General features: G+C 46.8%; 1 protein-coding gene across 4 annotated transcripts in view; it reads right to left on the bottom strand.

Annotated features, from left to right (window-relative positions):
* The window catches only part of HIVEP2 (HIVEP zinc finger 2), a 532,634-nt gene that overhangs the window by 117,278 nt on the left and 397,590 nt on the right, over window positions 1–17,766 (bottom strand). For all 4 annotated transcript variants that reach the window (XM_069606805.1, XM_069606804.1, XM_069606807.1 and 1 more), the window contains one exon: window positions 15,019–15,210. The gene's annotated coding sequence lies outside the window, so the exon portion shown is untranslated. The remainder of the gene's footprint in view (window positions 1–15,018; window positions 15,211–17,766) is intronic.

Here is a 17,766-nt window from a genome sequence, read left to right as displayed (position 1 = left end):
AAACAAGAATCGTCAAAACGCTGTGCGAATTATATTTCTCACATTAGGGTCTTTTTTGAGCAGCTTGGCAGTGATCCAAATTGTTGTAGGGATTCTGCAGCTTTCTTTCCTGTCACACCATCCTACCCCCGGTCCCTGAGATGCTCCCTCTTATCAATTCTTCATGAACAGATTCAGGGCCCAAATCATGGAATTTGTGCACGGTTCAAAGTGACTTTGCACTGCTGAAAAATGACTTTGCACTTCCGACAGTAACCCTGATTCATGGAACTGTGCAAAGTGTATTTTTGTCGGGCAAAGTCATTGCAAAGACATTTCTGCCCTCAGTCTGCTCAGCTGAGAGGCTCATGACACTTCCAAGGAATATTCTCACCTGGACACAGAACGACGGGCGATTCTGATACTCCATGTAAACATGTTCTACAGCCATATTGACAAACTGCTTATTGATGGCAACTAGTGTTCTAGTGAATATAGGACAATTAGTAACAGTTGATTTTTCTATTGGATGGGCATTCATGAACACAACATATTAAATGCTTAGGTTCCTGATCTTTCCCTCTGCTGCTAGTGGTCTTCTGAAAGCCCCTCCCCCCCAATTTATTGTGCAAAGGTGGTAGAGCGTTGCTTGCCTATGCCACACAGCGGCAGCCCGCTCTCCCACAATCCCTAAGGCAGACTTCTACGGAGACCCATTTAACATGGCTTGTTCAAAATCAGGGCAAGCCGGCCTCTGGCAGCTTGCTCACAGCACCAAGAAAGGTATCTAGTTAATTCATCTAAACCCATTCCATCTAATACCATTCCTTCAAAATATTTCCATCTAAAAAATGTCCATCTAATGCATGTTTTTGGGGGATAAAGAGTACATTTTTGTTCAGGTATTTTTTAAAGGGTAAAAAACAGAGGTTTGGGGGCAGACCCCCACAAAAAAATTGAAAAAAAGAAATAAAATAAAATGCATTAGATGGATTTTTTTTAGATGGAGCTATTTCGATGGAATGGCATTAGATGCAATGGTTTTAGATGCAATTACCATAAACCAGCAAGAAACCCCCTCAGTGGCGATCACCACACTATTTCAGTGCTTTAACATAACATTCTATAAGCAGTTTTCTCTCACTCGCTTCCAAGAACTCAGCCAGCCTTTCCATGTTCATATGTATGACATCATTCACTCAAAAGCACGGGAGAACATGAGGAACCTTTGACCAATTGCACTGTAGGGCTTGCCGTGCTTGATATTGTCCAGCCCACTAGAACTGGTGAACATAGTGCTAACATGTAGGGTTCCAGGTAAGATTTGGGGATTGAGGAGTTTTTCCGGTTTATTGTCGGCAAATAAAAGGGTAGTCTTGTTTCTAAGTCATATGTATTTTTTGTTGTAACACGTACTTTTTTGTGCCCAGTAATTACCGTAAATGAAAGAACTGGTCCCCGCTTAAAGGTTTTCCATGGGGGTTTATAAATTGGGAGTATTTGCTCGATTTTAGGGAGTAAGACAGACAGGTGCACCAAGCGCATACTCGTGCCATAGAGAGCTAGTGGTATCACTTCGTACATCAGAACCCCATCTATCACTTCTCATACAGCACAAGGCATTTTTGTCTACTGAGATCCTCACCTATATTTTTAGTTTTGGCTATTATGTGGTGCTAAAGCGCAACCCCTAAGTTAAAATGATTACATTGGAGTATAGATAGGAACGAGATGGAAGGTGAGAAGGGAGACACAGCTTGTAGGTGTTTTTTGGTAGTTACCCATCGATTAATTGCCAATGGCCAATTGCTAAATGGATCACTCTGGATCACTCACGATCTTTTTGACCCGTAACATTTGGCTATATGGGAGATTTCTAAGCAGACTAGGCTGGTGGAAGCTTAGACGGTGTAAAAGGTTATTGCGATCAGTTGGCTTGCGGAACAATGAGGTACTGTAACCAGTTGTTTGCTTTTTCATTTGAACGTCCAGAAAAGTGATTGTGTCATACGAGAATTCTCTTGTTAATCGGATACGTTGATCTATGTTATTCAGGTATTCGAAGAAGGCATCAAAAGCTCCCCTGGTGCCTCTCCATACCCCAAAAATGTCATCAATATAGCACATCCATAAATGTATGTCTTTGTTCCATTCGTGATTGTTTAGTACATTGTCCATCTTTGACGACACCACACACAGCAGTGGTATACACTAATGCGCAAGTTGGACATGAATATTTACTTTTAATGTAATTACTTCACATCATGGACACCCAATGTCACTGCTGCGTATCTTGGACCTTGTGTCCATGACCGTAGGTACCGCTCAATGATGTCACCGATGGCAGCAGAATTAATATTGTGATTTATCTCAATGCATATGTTTTCATTTGTCACTATATACGTGTATTTATTTTTACATGTCATCACTCACTATTGGTATTTTACCCCGGCAAAGTATTTCTTTTATTTCCATTTATTTCATTTTTCCGTTTGTTCTTTTTTATTACATCACAATTTCCCTTTAGCCACATGAGGGCAGATAAATAATTAAATCTATCTAAATCAAGCCCTATGGCTTGATTGCAGAGGCACATTAAGACCGCGCGCCCACTCGGGTCGCATTGCGGTCAAGTGTCATATAAACGAAGCGTTGCCTAGGCAGTGCTTTGATGCAACAGCCGCATACCCGCTCGAGCCGGCAACAGGAGAACTTCTCGACTCCCGTGTTATGCACGGTAAGCCTTCTTCCCAACTCTATTTTTTCATTCACATACACGGATTTCAAACACTTCACTACAACGTATTTTTTCTGGTTACAGCCAATTCATTGCAGGCTGTTGTTCAGCGCTGATTTCTGTCACTAAGGAAAGACAGCTTGTGATTTCTACATGGCCTTCATGAGCATATCGTGCCACATACTCTGCATGCAACTTACCTATTTCAGGTACATTTTTTCCTGATTTGGTTCTATTATTTAATATCCACAAACATGGTTTCATTATCAAGTTATTGATTTATTCTTTTCCCTTGTTCCCTCCTCACCCTCCTACTTTTGAAAACTACAACTGAATGGTATGTTTTTGACTTTATTTCAATATTTCATGACACTAATATGTTGCTTTACACAAATTGTTCTTGCTATTTTTGATCTTGTATGTATTATCTTTAGACTGGCCCTGACGAAGGAAACTTATTTCCAAAATGCATTGGCAATTTGGTCTGATTGATAAAACGATTGTGGCAAATCCTTCTTCACTAAGAAAACATTAGTGACTTCTCACTCTTGAGATTATTTTGGATAAAATTGTTTTGAAAAACTACTGAAGCTCAATGTTTTTGTTATCCTTTCGGTTAAACTCTGGCCTTTAAATGGAAAACATATTCTACAAAAGTCTCTCAGAACTCCACCTGAACAGCTGCGACCATTCGGCGGGTAAGGGAGTAATATGGTAAGAAGGGAGGAACAAGCATAGGGTGTAAGAAAAGGCTCCAAGGAGAGAGTGGCTGAGGCTATCGATGAGCTTATGTAATCCACGACCTGTGCACATTTATTTTATTTTATTTTTTCATTTATAGCAGTGTACCAAACCCTGGGGCATCTAGGCGCTAGTTACAATATAAGTGCAGTAACACAGTCACAGTGGGCCTCATTACGACCCTGGCGGCCAAGGTATGGACGGTGCTGGTAAGAGATCGGCACCGTTCATTCCGAGCTACCACATTACGAGTTCTGCAGCGGGTCCCGCTCTGTACGCCTGGCCAGTCCAAGGTCGGAATGGCCCAGTAAGTCCCCTTTTGCAGGACCCAGACCCGAGTTTGTGGGTAGCCATGCCACTAAAAACGGCATGGCTACCTCCAAACTCATAATGAGGCCCAGTGTGTAGGACCGAGCATGAAAGTTACAACATGAGAGTAGAGATCATGAATGCACAGTCTGGTGAAGCCTCATCACATTGTGCGGGGGCTACATCAGGAAAGCAAGTACAGGTAGGTAAAAAGCATCATTGGAATGATGCACCTTCAGGCAGAGCCCTCCCTTCCTGGTGAGGGAGTCTATGATGGCATTGAAAAATTGTGCACAAAGGTTGTACGATACGCAAAGGATGCAAGGACACTGATAGGACTAGGGTGATCGCAGCTATCGTCTAGGTTGACAATAAGCAAGCCACACAGTTCACATGGAAGTAGATGTGCATGTTTGTGTGTCGTGTAAGCAAAGGCCTGTGAGAATGAGGGTAAATGGCAGTAGTAACCCAGCATCTGCCCCAGGCATGCTTGGACAGTCGTGGGCCTTAAGAGGGGGTCCTCATGGAGGGGCCGCAAAGGGTCTGATAGGGCTGGGATTCAGCATTATGCAGGGTGAACTGAAAGAGCATAATTTCGGGCAGCAGAGCTTACCAGCGAAGTAAGTCCTGGCTAGTGTGGAGACATGGCTTGGTGCAGTGAAGATTGTGGTTAGATCTGCGGTTAAGTGAGGAGATCGGGATCTGCTCATGCATAAGGGGATTGCCGACACTCCGGCCACTACCGGACAGGCCAGACAGCAGATGAGGGCCTTGTGTGTGGACCTTAGGAAGGGGCTGGCTTTGACTGCCGGCTCCACGGGTTGGGCAGTAAGATCCAATCTACAGCTAATCCACAATGAGTGGGGCTGGCTCAGGGAGTGAGCAGCTCCAAACCAAGAAGATAGAAATGGCGGCAGCCATTTTAAAATGGTAACTGGCTCAGATTCAGACCAGTGTAGCCCTGCTGAGCTTACCCTAAGTGCTGCACTTGTAATCAAAGGGGTACATGTTCACGGCAAGGCAAGGTGGCAGTGATGGGGTGCCTGCCTTGGGTCCTGGAGCCTGCAGCCATTTGCAGAGCAGATACACCTGAAGGTTGATGGTGAGAGCCGAATATGATTGCAGTGGTGGGCCAGCAAAATGATGACTCAGCGAAATGACATGAAAGACTGCCGACCACAGTAAAGGAACACCTCACCTGGGTGCCCAGTTCATCTACTCCACTCACCTCCCCCTCCGCGCTCTTACAGCCCTCATAAAAATGTTACTGATTAATAATGTTCTGTCTCATACCAACAGAAGAGTAAATGAAGAGCCGAGAGTCTTTGTTGGTACATCGCACTTTGACTGCCCTTGCGGCCCAGTCCTGCCAAGCATTGCTTCATAATGCATTGAATTTTCCTCTTTTAGGAGAGAGGGAGAGGAGCATATATAGCACAACACTGACACAAATCGCCTCAATTCTCTGTTGATCAGTGTAATGCTTTTATAAATTCGAAGGATTGGTCGCCGAGGACAAGTAGGCGGGAGCTGCGTGTCATCTAATGGCCGTGCACAGCGAAGTGTGCTCCTCCATTCGTGGAGTGTGGGGATATATTCTTCGCATTTGCGTGTTTGGTTTTGTGGAGGTGGTGTAAACTCTCACCTGGAGACACAAGTCCCAGTTCACAAAGAAATGGGATTTTCCCATTAAAAAACACTTTGTGAGTCAGGACCAGAGAGTCGCCGGTTGTATGTGTTCCTTTTCCTTATGTCTCCATGAAAATGCCATTCTGTTAAATGCTTTTCAGGGCAGAGCTTTATTCTGCCCAAATTGGCTACTACAGCGCATCGAGAACCCACAAAAAAAGGGCGGTGCAAAAAGGGGATGCCATACAATCTCAACATCAAGGCTTGAGAATAAGGTGGTCAAAAGGCATGTCCCCATCCCGCTTAAACAAGATCCTCCAATGCTCCTGTGAGAAAAGGATCTGACGCAGCAGCAGTGAAATGTTTTGAATCTACATCATTCCTGAAGGCACTTTGTGCATGTGTGCTAAATCTACATTGGGAACAACCAAATTATACACAATGTACAAGCCACACCAGTTTGTTACAAAGCAATGCAAGGATGTAAGAACTTCAATCCAAACAAGGAATACCTTTGATCGGGATATCAGTTAATACTTTGAGGCGAGAGTACTTTACTACCTACTTCTGGAAGTTGAAATGTGAGGAATTCGACCATCTGCATGAATTACAGTTTGTATTAAATGGAATGTTGGTAGACCAAACTCAGGAAAATATGGGGGCTAATCTATACACATTTTCCTATGCGCTCACACCACTACAAAAGCATAACCTTCCCCCATTCATGGAAAAGCCCGATTAACTGACAAAGGCTCCATGGATCCACCCGGCTCTTTTGTTAGGCATTGCAGCTGGTGGCAGTGATTATCATACCAACAGGGGGAATTTCATACAGGTCCACACAGGGCCTGGCTGCAGAGGATAAAAAAGGAGGCAGGAATGCAAACAACCTTTCATATCCAACTGTGTCAACCGGAAGCCAAATCTCGCCTCTCAGTATCAATGACAGTTAACTGTCATGTCTCAGTCTGTTGTTTACAGTAGGCCACCCTGCTAGGGGGACCCCATTCATACAATATGAGAATGTGGTTTTGCAGGAGCCAGAGAGTCTGGTCCCAACGCAACTTCAAGGGAGACCTGCCGCTTTAACAGGCACCACAAAGGGATGACCATTAATCAGAGAGACTCTTTGAACACAAAAGACAGGAAGGTGGGTAGGACAAGGGAGTGAGCCCAGAGCTCTTTCTGTTGAGAGAAGGGTTTAGCCATTTTAGTGGGACAAGCCTTGTTCCTTTTTTCACCCCTTTACCTTACCTGTTGCAAAGCACTCTGGTTATGACCTCACGCATACAGGAGATTGTTTGTAGGGGACTCTAGGATTGGTGTACTAAAGTAAGCTTAGCCTACACCAATCACTGTGGTCCACTTGGCTTTAAAAGAGGGCCAAGCCCCTCTTTTGGGAGATCAGCTGAAGGCTTCACAAGAAGCATAAAGAAGAACTCATCCTTGGACCCTGGCTGAAGGTACAGTCTGCCTTACATCTTCCACCAGTAAATGAAGGCCATGATATCCAAAGAGAAAAGAAAGATCCCTCCCCTAAACATCTCCCAGGGAGCAGTGGGAGATATAGAACTCAGAGGACCCACCCGCTGCCAGAAGGTCTCTGAACCTACAATCAAGGGCAAGGCAGCTGCCTGCAACACACTCCACAGCTGTGGGCCTTCCATCTTAAAGGGCAACACAAGCATATTAAAGAAGCTGGGAGAAGTACCTTGATGAGGATTTACCAACATCTGACGTAAAGGACATTTTTGAGCCAGTTGAGTTCCTCAATCCGCAACTGACAGCAATGCTGACCATTGTCAAGCCGCTGTTGCTTCAAGACATCCGAGACGTCTTCACCAGTGCTTCAGAACTGCTGTTTAGCACTGAGACAACTATTCCTGATCCTCAGCTGCCATGTAGGTCAGCCTGCAGCCGTTCGTCCAGCTTCGCTCGCCGACCCGTTTTGCCGCCTGATGCCCGCAGTTCACTGCCATCTCAATATCTGTCACAGAAGCCTGCAAAGCGCCCTGAAGCCAGCTTGACCTTGTAGAGCACCCAGAACACAAGGTACATTGTGTTTCTGTCTCCCTGGTCCTTCCCAGAAGGCCCATAGAGACATCTTAATACCCATTGCTCCCTTTGTGCTGTTGCGATTATTGACTACCTTCCTATCAGTATCCAGAGTGTATCCCTTTTTTCTTCTTAGAAACTGTCTTTTCTCTGCATTCCTTTACAGGGTGGGTTGTATTTCGTAGTGTTGTAAGACTGTCTGTTGTATTTAATAAAGTAGATATTTTGTAATACAACCTTGACTGGACACTCCTTTTATCATTGTGTAATAATTGCATTTTTGCTGGGTGGCAACTAACCAACAATCCACAACCTTCGGAGATAAGCCTGCCGTTCCGTCAACGTTTACAAAATTGGACAAGGAGGTTTATAATTTGCTTGTCATTACAATCTAAAAAAGTTGTTCTTAGTGTCGGCTGTGGAATTTTTAGGCAAGCACAAATACATATTATTTTTAAGAACACATACTTTTTTTATGCAATACATCGTTTCTTTGTGAGTAGTAATTACCATACGAATTGATATAAAGCCAACTCGCATTGAATTTTCCCAAAATTCAATTGTAAATAACCTTTCACTCGATGGACTGATTTGGAATAAATATTCCAAAAACAATGCCTGCCACACCTCTCCCCTCCACCAAACGGAACATTATTACGCAAAGAAAAAAATATTTTTTTGGGCCTACTGCCATTCATTTTCCCATAGAGAAAACGTTGCTTCCATTGAACAGGGGCAGCATGAAAACCTCTGGACAGATTGGCACAAAATAACAGTTGGGAACAACATTTTGCAGCTATTCCTTTTTTGGTTTAGTGTAAATCTGTCTAAAAGCGTTTAAAGATTTGATAGGGAATGGGGTGCCAGAGTCCCCAAAAACGTTTATATATCTACCATGGTGCATTGCAGCACTGAGGCTTTTCCGAAATTAAAAGCTGTCGTATTTTTTTGGGGGCTTGTTATGAGCGATTCTACAGTAATCCCACACGAAGCAAAACATGGCTGCAAAACGATAGTTGGAGGAAGGAAAGGAGTGAGTTTATATCATGGTAGAGGTGGGGAGGGCGAATGAGGACCATATAGTTAGGTTGCTACTTTGGAGAGGTCTGCCGAGCCTGTTTTCAGGCAGAACGTTTTCAGCTAACCGTGGGAATCGCCCATTGGTCCTTCAGCCTAATTGTGGCAACGTGGAGAGTGGCTGCAGCTGAGGGCCGTGATCAATGACCGCGGCTGAAAGTCATGACCGATGGGATGGGGTGATTTACTAGTGAGTAGGCAATGGGGAAACTGGCCAGTCAGCCAAACAAAGGAGGTAGAGAGAGAGCGAGAGAGAAGAAGGGCGAAGTGGCCTAGTCCAGAAGAAACCAGGGCGAAGCTGGAAGGGGAGAGCCCAAACAAAATGGACAGTTCCAAGGAAATACACAGGGTCAGGGTACAAAGAGTTTTAGAAAGACCCTACTCAGAAGTGGAATCCAGATCAACAAAGCAGGAGGAGGAAGAGTAGAAAAATCCGTGTGGCGAGAAAAGTCCAGAAACCAAGTCCTTCAGAACATTCACCAAGAAAGAAAGGAGCAGGCAGAACCAGTCTGAATAACAACAAGCAGAGGTCAGGCTGCCAGGAATAAAGAAGCATCAGATTAAACCAGTGCACCAGGGTTAGTGAGCGAGGGTCCTCCGTCTTCCGTGGTGTCTATCGTTCTCACAGAACCCATTTCTCTTTCGAGAGCAGACGTGGGTGTGCAAATGCGATGTACAGTGTGACCACGCATTCAGTGGGGACAGACCCCCTGAGAGGGGAAGAAGCCCCATTCCGCACTCACCATGGCAACTGCCATGCTTGAATTGCACGCCCGGACTCGGGGTTCTTGCTCGCTGTGTAGCGAGTTTTATGGCAATCACAGCTTATATTTGCCCTCCAAAAAAACAAAGTAAATGCAGTGGTCGAAGTGAGCGGGAACGGTTAGGAGCAGCGTTCCACTCCTTTTATTTTTTACTGTTTACAAATCCACTACTTTTTCAATTTTCTCCACTTTGGAGAAAATTGGCAGTTCCAGTTCCAGTTAAATATCGATCTGTTTCAAATCAATTGGCCGTCAACCAGCATGGCTGCAGCCCTTGTCAAATGTGTTGCACGTTGCTGCCTTCCTGCTTATGCTGTCGCCTGCTGGGGTCAGAGTTCCACTACCTTTTTTGATACACTTGTACCACTTAGTAAATGGGCATTATAATTAACCCCCAAAACCATTTGCAGACAGGTGACCCTGTTTAAATGTGCTCCTATTTTCCTCCTTAAACTACATATGCCTCACACTACATGCATTGTCTAAGAAGGGGGAAAAGATAGATGAGATATTGTTCAGTTGTGTGTGTGTGTGTGTTCTCCAGGGTTTCAAAAAGCCTGAGCATAGCTGTAAAGCAACAGAGGCACAGGGGATGGGTTAGGATCTATATGTTAAGATGTTTCACCAAAAGATGTGGAAGGCTTTATTCTCCAGGGCGCGACAGGCGGAGGATGGGGAGCGTCGAGCGTAGTACATCCACACCCACCCACCGAATAGCAACACCTCGCTGGCTGCCTCAGGATACAGAACCTTTTTGGGGACGTTGTGTGATTGATACCTTTTTTACTATGGCGCACGAGGGAAGCTGGTGCTACCTGCGTCACAGGGAGAAACACAATTGTACAGTAGTTCATTTTTTATGACCTTCAATTGAAAGAATGACCTCCTGCACAGGTATTTGTTTTGCGGGAATGCCCCTGCAGGTACGGACTTGGGCCTAACCTACCAGTCACAGTGACTCACGCCTTGGCCCACACCAGGTAAACAAATGAAAAGGCTAAGTATAACCCAAGGCAAGCTGCTGGGAAACTACTCTGTCTACATAAAGGCAAGAGAGAACTTTTAAATGATGCTTATAAACGGATTAGGCACGCGCGGATTAGAAGATATTCAACCTTTTCTTCTGTACAGAATAAGACAGAGACTGAGGGCTTTTGTCTCAGATTTTGTATAAAATTTGAGGGTTCGATGTGATTTCCTCGAAAACAAATGTTCGGCAGAGATTTTCGCTGAATTGTGTTGTTTTATTTGGGACATTTCAACGCAAATGTAAGCAGGGGGAGACCCCCCTACAGTCCCCCCCTCAACCTTTTTTTATTACCCAATACAACCCCCCCCCACTCCACATTCATTTGCGTGGAAATTCGTCTATAAATATTCCACAAATTCTCCCTCGGCCAATTCTGCTGCGGCAAAACCCTCCCTATCCCAGATATGAGAATGCTCTACCACACTTCTTTGATACAACAGTTGACATAACCAAAAGAAAAGGCATTGCCACTGCTACGTGTAGTCAACATTTTCGGAAACACTGTGCGGGGCTGGATGGAGCCCGATGTGAGGCGTTTGCACTGGAATAGCAAATCTGGGAACCATGTGTTTAGTTGCAGGGTATCATTTTAGGTTCTGTCCCACTGGCCTGTGCACCTAGTAAGTAAGTAAAATCTTTATCTTTCCTGCAACATCACACCATAAAAGATCACACAGAACAAGCACAAAAGTCACAATCCTAAAACAAATGCACAACATCATAAATAGTTTTACAACTTTGGGGCAAACAAAACCGTTCCCTAAAAGCCTAATTTAAAAAAGCTACCAGAGCGTTAATCTCTACTTATAAAGTACCACATTTCAATCATTCAAGCGCAGCAGAAGAAGATTTTACATCTAGGCGCAGCCAATGGGTTCTTTCCCTTGCATTGGCAGGACAAAAACAGAAGAAATGCATCAAGGTCCTCTACTGGAGCAGGGCAGCAGGGACAGAGAGAAGACAAGTTCTCCCCAATTTACAAGTGTAGCACGCAAACAGCAAAATGCCAAGTCTCCATTTCGAAAAGAAGTCCTCTTTTCTTTCACATTAAAATGGAGGTCCAAATACTGCTCAAAGCCCCAGATCTTTTTAATCGACAAATAGTTACCCGCCCGCTTATTAATGAGGCAAAATCAATCATCCTACCCCATGCCCAATGATTAAAGGAAGAATTGACACAGCTTTTATAAGCAGAGCCCAGTTTTGTGGGGTTTGACCATAGGTCAGCAAGTCCAATGTTATTAAGCATAGTTTGCACATGGATGAGCCATGGCAGTGATCTATCTCCAGCTGAGGAAAGCAACTCTTCTCCAGCATGGGGTCTGGCATGGATTCACATGCTCATGAATAATAAGAGCCCGTCTGGCGAGAAGAAGAAGAAATCCGAGCGGTCTTCTAAGACCTTTGAGGGCGCCCCGGCGACGGGGGCCCAACATAAGGCCAAGCACCGCGAGTCCGCTGGCACCGGGAGCGCCGAACGGTCGGGCTCTGCGGGCGCCAGGCAGGGCGCACCCTCCCCGGCACCATCAACCACGAGCCAACGCTCTGGGTCGGGTAAGAGGAAGGCCGAGCACCCGGCGAAGCTCCTGGAGAGGCCCCGGTCGAGCTCTAAGGCAGAGGAGGAGCGTGGCAGTGCCCCCTCCCTCAAGGATAAGGCGGTGAGCGCACCTAAGGTGGTGAAGGCCTTGATCCATCCGGCCAAGCCCTCTATCGAAACGGTCGCGGCGGCCCTGGCTCAGCCTGTGGTGGCTGCACCAGTGGTGGCGACCTCAGGGCCCAGAATCTCCCTGCCTCCTCGGAGGGAGTCTTCCTTTGTGCCCATCGATAGGACCCCCGTGAAACCCTCTGTGGGGAAGAAGAAGGGGGGGCAGGGCGTCGTCGTAGAGTCGGCCTCAACCTCAGAAGAGGAACTGATCGAGGTCTTAAGCCACGGCCTAGGCGTGGAAGAAGGCCAGCCCGTCGGAATGGACCCCGACGCAGGTGACGACGACGACATCGTCGAGGATACCGACGGGGCCCCTGCTCGCCCGTCGGATTCCCCTCTGCCAGCGCCGCAAGACACCACCTCCTTTTCAACCGTCGCGCCCCTTCCAGCCCTCCTCCCCGTCCACCCGAGGGGATGATACGGGGACTGACACGGCAGCGACGGGTACGGACGACGAGGCATACGACGAGGATTTTCCGTCGTCGCCTCCCACCAGGGCCTCTCCGCCCGACGAGATCGGATCTTTCCACTCCATGATCTCCAGGGCTTCCGAGCTTTTCCAACTCTGCCCTGAGGAGAAGAAAAAGGAAGGCTTCCTTTATCAGCGGCGCGAGGCCAAGAGGAAGACGGTCCTCGCAGTGCCTCTGTTGGACGACATTTGGGATGAGGGCCTTTCCCTCCTCAAGAACCCTTCCACGACGCCAGCTAGAAGAGACCGGTACGAGAAAAAGTACCGGGTCCCGGACACGGCCCCCCTATGCCTCCGGGCGCAGCCTACCCCGGACTCCGTCGTCTCCGCGGCAGCCAGGAAGAAAGCGGGGGGGGGTGCGGCCTCCACATCGACTTCCCCGCCGGACGGCGAGGGAAAGAAATTGGATACTATGGGGCGTAGAGTCATCTCGTCGGCAGCGACGACGATTAAAGCGGCCAACGCCTTGGCTATCGTGGCCCGCTACGACAGGGAGCTCTGGTACAAGATGGCTCCCCTGCTGGATTTTCTGCCGGACGACAAGAGGGCGGAGGCCCTTGAGATCCTGCAGGAAGGTGAGGTGGCCTCGGACCACGCCATCACCGTGGCGACGGACATCGCCGACACTGGATTCCGCCAGCTGGGCAACGGTGTTTGCCTTCGACGTCGTGGATGGCTCAAAGCTACGGACTTCCGGCAGGACGTCCAGACCAGAGTCCTGGACATGCCCTTCGACGGGAACAACCTGTTTGGGAAGACAGTGGACGATTCCCTTCAGGCCATCAAGGCGGATACTGAGACGGCCCGGGCCCTTGGAGTCCTGCAACGACGGACGCCCTTTCGGAGCGGCGGAGGCAAGGGCGCCTCCAAAGGTTCCGGCGGCGGTTTCGCTTCCTACCGTCAAGCGGCCCGCTCGTCGTCGCAAGAGGCCTACAGAGGACGAGGCAAGTCTAGCGGACCCCGCCGTCGTCGCCAAGGAGGTCAAGGCGGCAAGGCCGCGTCCAAGCAGGATTGAACCGGCCTTGGGGTCATGTTATTAAGCATAGTTTGCACATGGATGAGCCATGGCAGTGATCTATCTCCAGCTGAGGAAAGCAACTCTTCAAGTCCCTCCCTATATGGTGCAAGAACCTTCTAGTTCCAAATCCTCAGCCAGTACAGCACGGGCGCTAACATAATGATGTATTTAATCTGGACTCTCCCTACTTCAGAAGCAGCTGGTACAGAAGGAGCATTAATGGCCAGGCCCAATAGTCTTTTGAAGAATTTGTTCTCAGACACTTGAATAGACGCACAGTCAGCCCATCCCCACAACTCCATAGAACAATGCCGGGACCACTTGCATTGAATCCTTTTTTAGGGGTATCGAAATGGCCTGCCCCGTCAAATGGAAAACCATGCTAGCAATAAGGCCCCTTTGCCGTATGGCCGTCACGGCTCCCCTCGCAGTGTGGGGTGACCATTTTAGTTTGTGGGAAAAGGCCAAACCCGAATAATTCCAGTAAGTGATCATTTAAATAAAATGTGGTTACTAAGCGAGCATAACGCCCACGTGCAGCCAAAACCATTGTCTTCATCTTTGCCTAGTTGATACGAAGGCCTTTTGCAACACATAGTTTCCCCAAAGCATCAAGCTGATCTTAAAGCCCCATCGGGGTCTTGGCCAAAAGAACAGCATCGTCTGCGAAGAGAAGTAAACTCCATTTATAGGAACCCAAATTTAGAGCATCCTAGGCCACTTATTGCAAATCTGAGGCAATATCATTAATAAAAAGGGGAGCCAACAGGCATCCCTGCCTGATTACATAGCCAATAGGAACTGGCTCTGTCATTTCACTATTAGGCCCCCAACGAATGCGACCACTGTTTCCAGAATACAATGACATACTGGTATGGCCCAGCCTTGGGGGAATCTACAACCTCTCCAAGGTCGCCCACAAAAGGTCTCTAGGAACAGTGTCAAAGGCCATCTGCAGGTCAACAAACGCTATGTATACTGGTTGCAGAGTTAAAAATACATATTTGTGCAATACAAAATCCAGACTCATGGCCTGATTAAGTGTAGAGACCCCTTCTCGAAAACCCGCTTGTACATGTGAGAGGATAGCTGAATCATCAACCCATTCCTCCTAACGATGTAAGATGACCCTTTAGAAGATCTTTGCAAGGAGCCAATCAGAGAAATGGGCCTAAAATGTGATGGTAACTTTGGGTCCCCATCTTAAAAATAGGCAGTGTAACAGCTTCTCTCCCGCTATTTGGAGGAGTATTTGCAGAAAAGACACCATTGAAAATCTTTGTAAGAAAGGGCACCCAAATACCGGGTTTACTCCAAAACATATCCACTGGCAGGAGGTCAGGACCAGGGGCTCTGCCCCTTCTCTGCCCCTATATATAAAACCGTATCCATGCCCACAGAGGTGTGTACTTCTCTTTCCATATCCATAGGTGAGGACCTGGGATTCACAAGCAAGCAAAGGTGGGGGAAACCCCTGGAGGGTCATGCTCCAGCAATGTAGTTACCTCCTTAAAAGAAGCGCTCTCCAGCTTGAGAGGGTCTTTTCCGGCTCAGGATGGGGCCGCCTGCTGCAGGAACCACGTGGTGGCGGGGGACCGGAGGCCCTCTGCTCTCGGCATCTGCATGATCCAGTAAATCCAGTGTCAGAGAATGGTTGTCACCACCGAAAGCACGGCGTGGGCGAATGCATGTTCAACCTAAAAAGAAAAAGAGGACAAGATTTTTTTTTAAAATCATGTCTTACAGACATCATTTTTTGTTTTGCTCTCTTTATGGTGGCTATTTATTTCTTCCAAATTCCCTCACTCTATCCCCTTCTCATGAAATGACCACAACTGGGAATATCACAGAATGCCATGCTCAGTGCCAGTCAAAAATGGTGCACGGAGAACATTATAATTTCAGAGAATTTGTGTTCGAATCAGGCATTTCAAAATCTACTGAATTAGGCAAGGCTCTGGCAAATTGGGGATACGTCTCCCTCCCTCGTTTACTTTCCTCCTCCTTCCCCCTGTTTTGTCTTAATTGTGGGTGCCGTCTTTGAGTTTCTGGGATGTGCTTGCATTAGAATGGTTACATTTAAAAACATATATTTTACAGTCCTTTGTTAATAACAAAAAAAGCAGTTCAATCAAATATGACAGAACACATAGATGGGCATAATAAAAAAAGAAGTCTGAATGAAACTGCAAGAGTGAGACCACAACTACTCCTCCATCGAATTAGGTTCAACATTCATTGTTCTGGCATGAATTGTAGATTGAGACAGGAGAAAAGGGCACTATGTCATTTCTTTCAAGCAGACCTTGCAGGTGCTCCAAGCCAAAGACAAGGCTAGTTTAAGGTGGCCCATGTCACCCGTAAAGCCCTGTGTCGGATCTTCCCCACCTAACTTAGGACAAGGTTGCCTGGTGTTTTCCATCTGGACACTACCACCCTGAAAAGTTGTAATCAATGACAGCCAGTCCCATGAGACTCAATCGCTTGGTTAGAGAAGTTTCAAGATACGAGACATCATCGCGAATAATTGTCCACCACGTCTACATTTAGAGAAGACGGCCAAAGCAACTACTGTTTTGTTAGCTTAATAGACCACCCGTCTTACAGCAACCCTTTTGTTGACTGCACCTATTACCAATAGATGGTTCAAATCGTGGTTCAATGCTGCATAATCGCCTCCGTTCACTGTATGCATATACGCAAGTAAATATTGGGTTTTACATAGCGTAAAGTGACAGAATACTGTAAAGCAAGGTGGTTTCAGCGACAGGATACCTTAATATTGATTCAAAAAGAAGAAGAGCATATTATGGCTGGAGAGAGATGGAGACTTCCCTGTGGGCCTCTGCACCATAGAACTCTTGTGTGCAGGTACACTGTTTTAGTGAAACTATTATCCTCTCTTGCATGCACCCGACACCCTGCCTTCCATCTCGCCTCATCGGCCACATTCCGTTCAAGTAAAACATTTGCCGTAACATTGCACTCAAAACCATTGTTATGCTCGTTGTTTTTTTGTTTAAGTGTGAGTCCCGTTGAGTCCCGCTTTGCCGTGGATGTTTGCACAGCAGCTGGTGGATTTTTGCAGTGAAGCTCAGATTACGGATTCACATACAGACTACTTTATCCACAAGGTGAACTTCTAAACAAGGACAGTGAATATGGTAGTAACTATATACCACGACTATTTACACTTAGTTTCATTTGTTTAGGCTCTGTGGCCGTGGAAATAGAGGCAAATCTCCCTGGAATCGACAAGAGAGGAGTCTAGTTGAGATACAATGACTCGACTCACTTTGAAGTCGGGAATGCCGGCTCGGAGCCCACTGCAGAGTGTGAGAGCTGAGTGTTCGGCACACCCCAGTGAGGCTGCACCAAAAAACTCCACTCCATGACGGGGTGGAAGTAAATATAGCGCAGTGGGGAATGCCGACATTAGAACATTCTGCATTGGCTCCTTGTTGGCTTTCCGTGCGCAAGCCGGGAACACCCCTCAAGGCCGATGTGGGTTCAGCAAGGAAATATTAGGCGGGGAGGACCCAGGCTTCAAATGGGGAGCCTCCAAACTCAACTGAGCAAGGTACAGGGGAAAACCGGGAGATAACCTTGGGGTGCCCGATGGTGCCATGTTCGATCTCAGACACGGCAATGTTGGACTCAGTTCCAGTAAGAGAACAAGCCTGTGATCGATCAGTTGTGCCTAAGGAACGCGTGGCGAGCGGGCCTGATGTTTTGGTTATGGACTTGGACGCTCACGATTCTGTAATCTCTGGCAACCTGTTACCTGAAAATGTGTCTTCCTCCCCTGTAATGTTTTCTGAAAGGACTAGAAATTATTCAAATTCTGGTGGGGGTGCCACACATGTATCGATAAAATCTTTAACAAACTCCTACAGTATGAACACTTCTGTGATTGTTCAGCAATCGGATAGTGCTTGGTGTATTACTCTCCAGGCAATGAATCTTGCACTTGGCTCTATGTCAGGAGCATTGATTGTTTGTGAACGGAAACTATGTGCTCAGAGTGAATGTATGCAACAAATTGTTGAATGGCAAAGAGGGAATACATGTTCAAAGGCGAAAGTAATGGATAAAAGAGTGTCAACAAGTGGTCTGAAAGCCCTAGGGAGCTCGAGAGCTGCCCAAACAGATATTGCACTCACAAAGAGTGAAACCCCCCGGAGGGCCCTGGGTCCACAGAATGAGGTAATTGTGGGCAAATCGGTAATCCCATGCATTGAGGGAATTATTTG

The sequence above is a fragment of the Ambystoma mexicanum genome, chromosome 4p (genome assembly GCF_040938575.1).
Source record: "Ambystoma mexicanum isolate Mex_15411 chromosome 4p, UKY_AmexF1_1, whole genome shotgun sequence".
NCBI lineage: Eukaryota > Metazoa > Chordata > Amphibia > Caudata > Ambystomatidae > Ambystoma > Ambystoma mexicanum.
The sequence above is the reverse complement of the archived record's forward strand: the minus strand, read 5'-3'. Positions and strand labels throughout refer to the sequence as shown.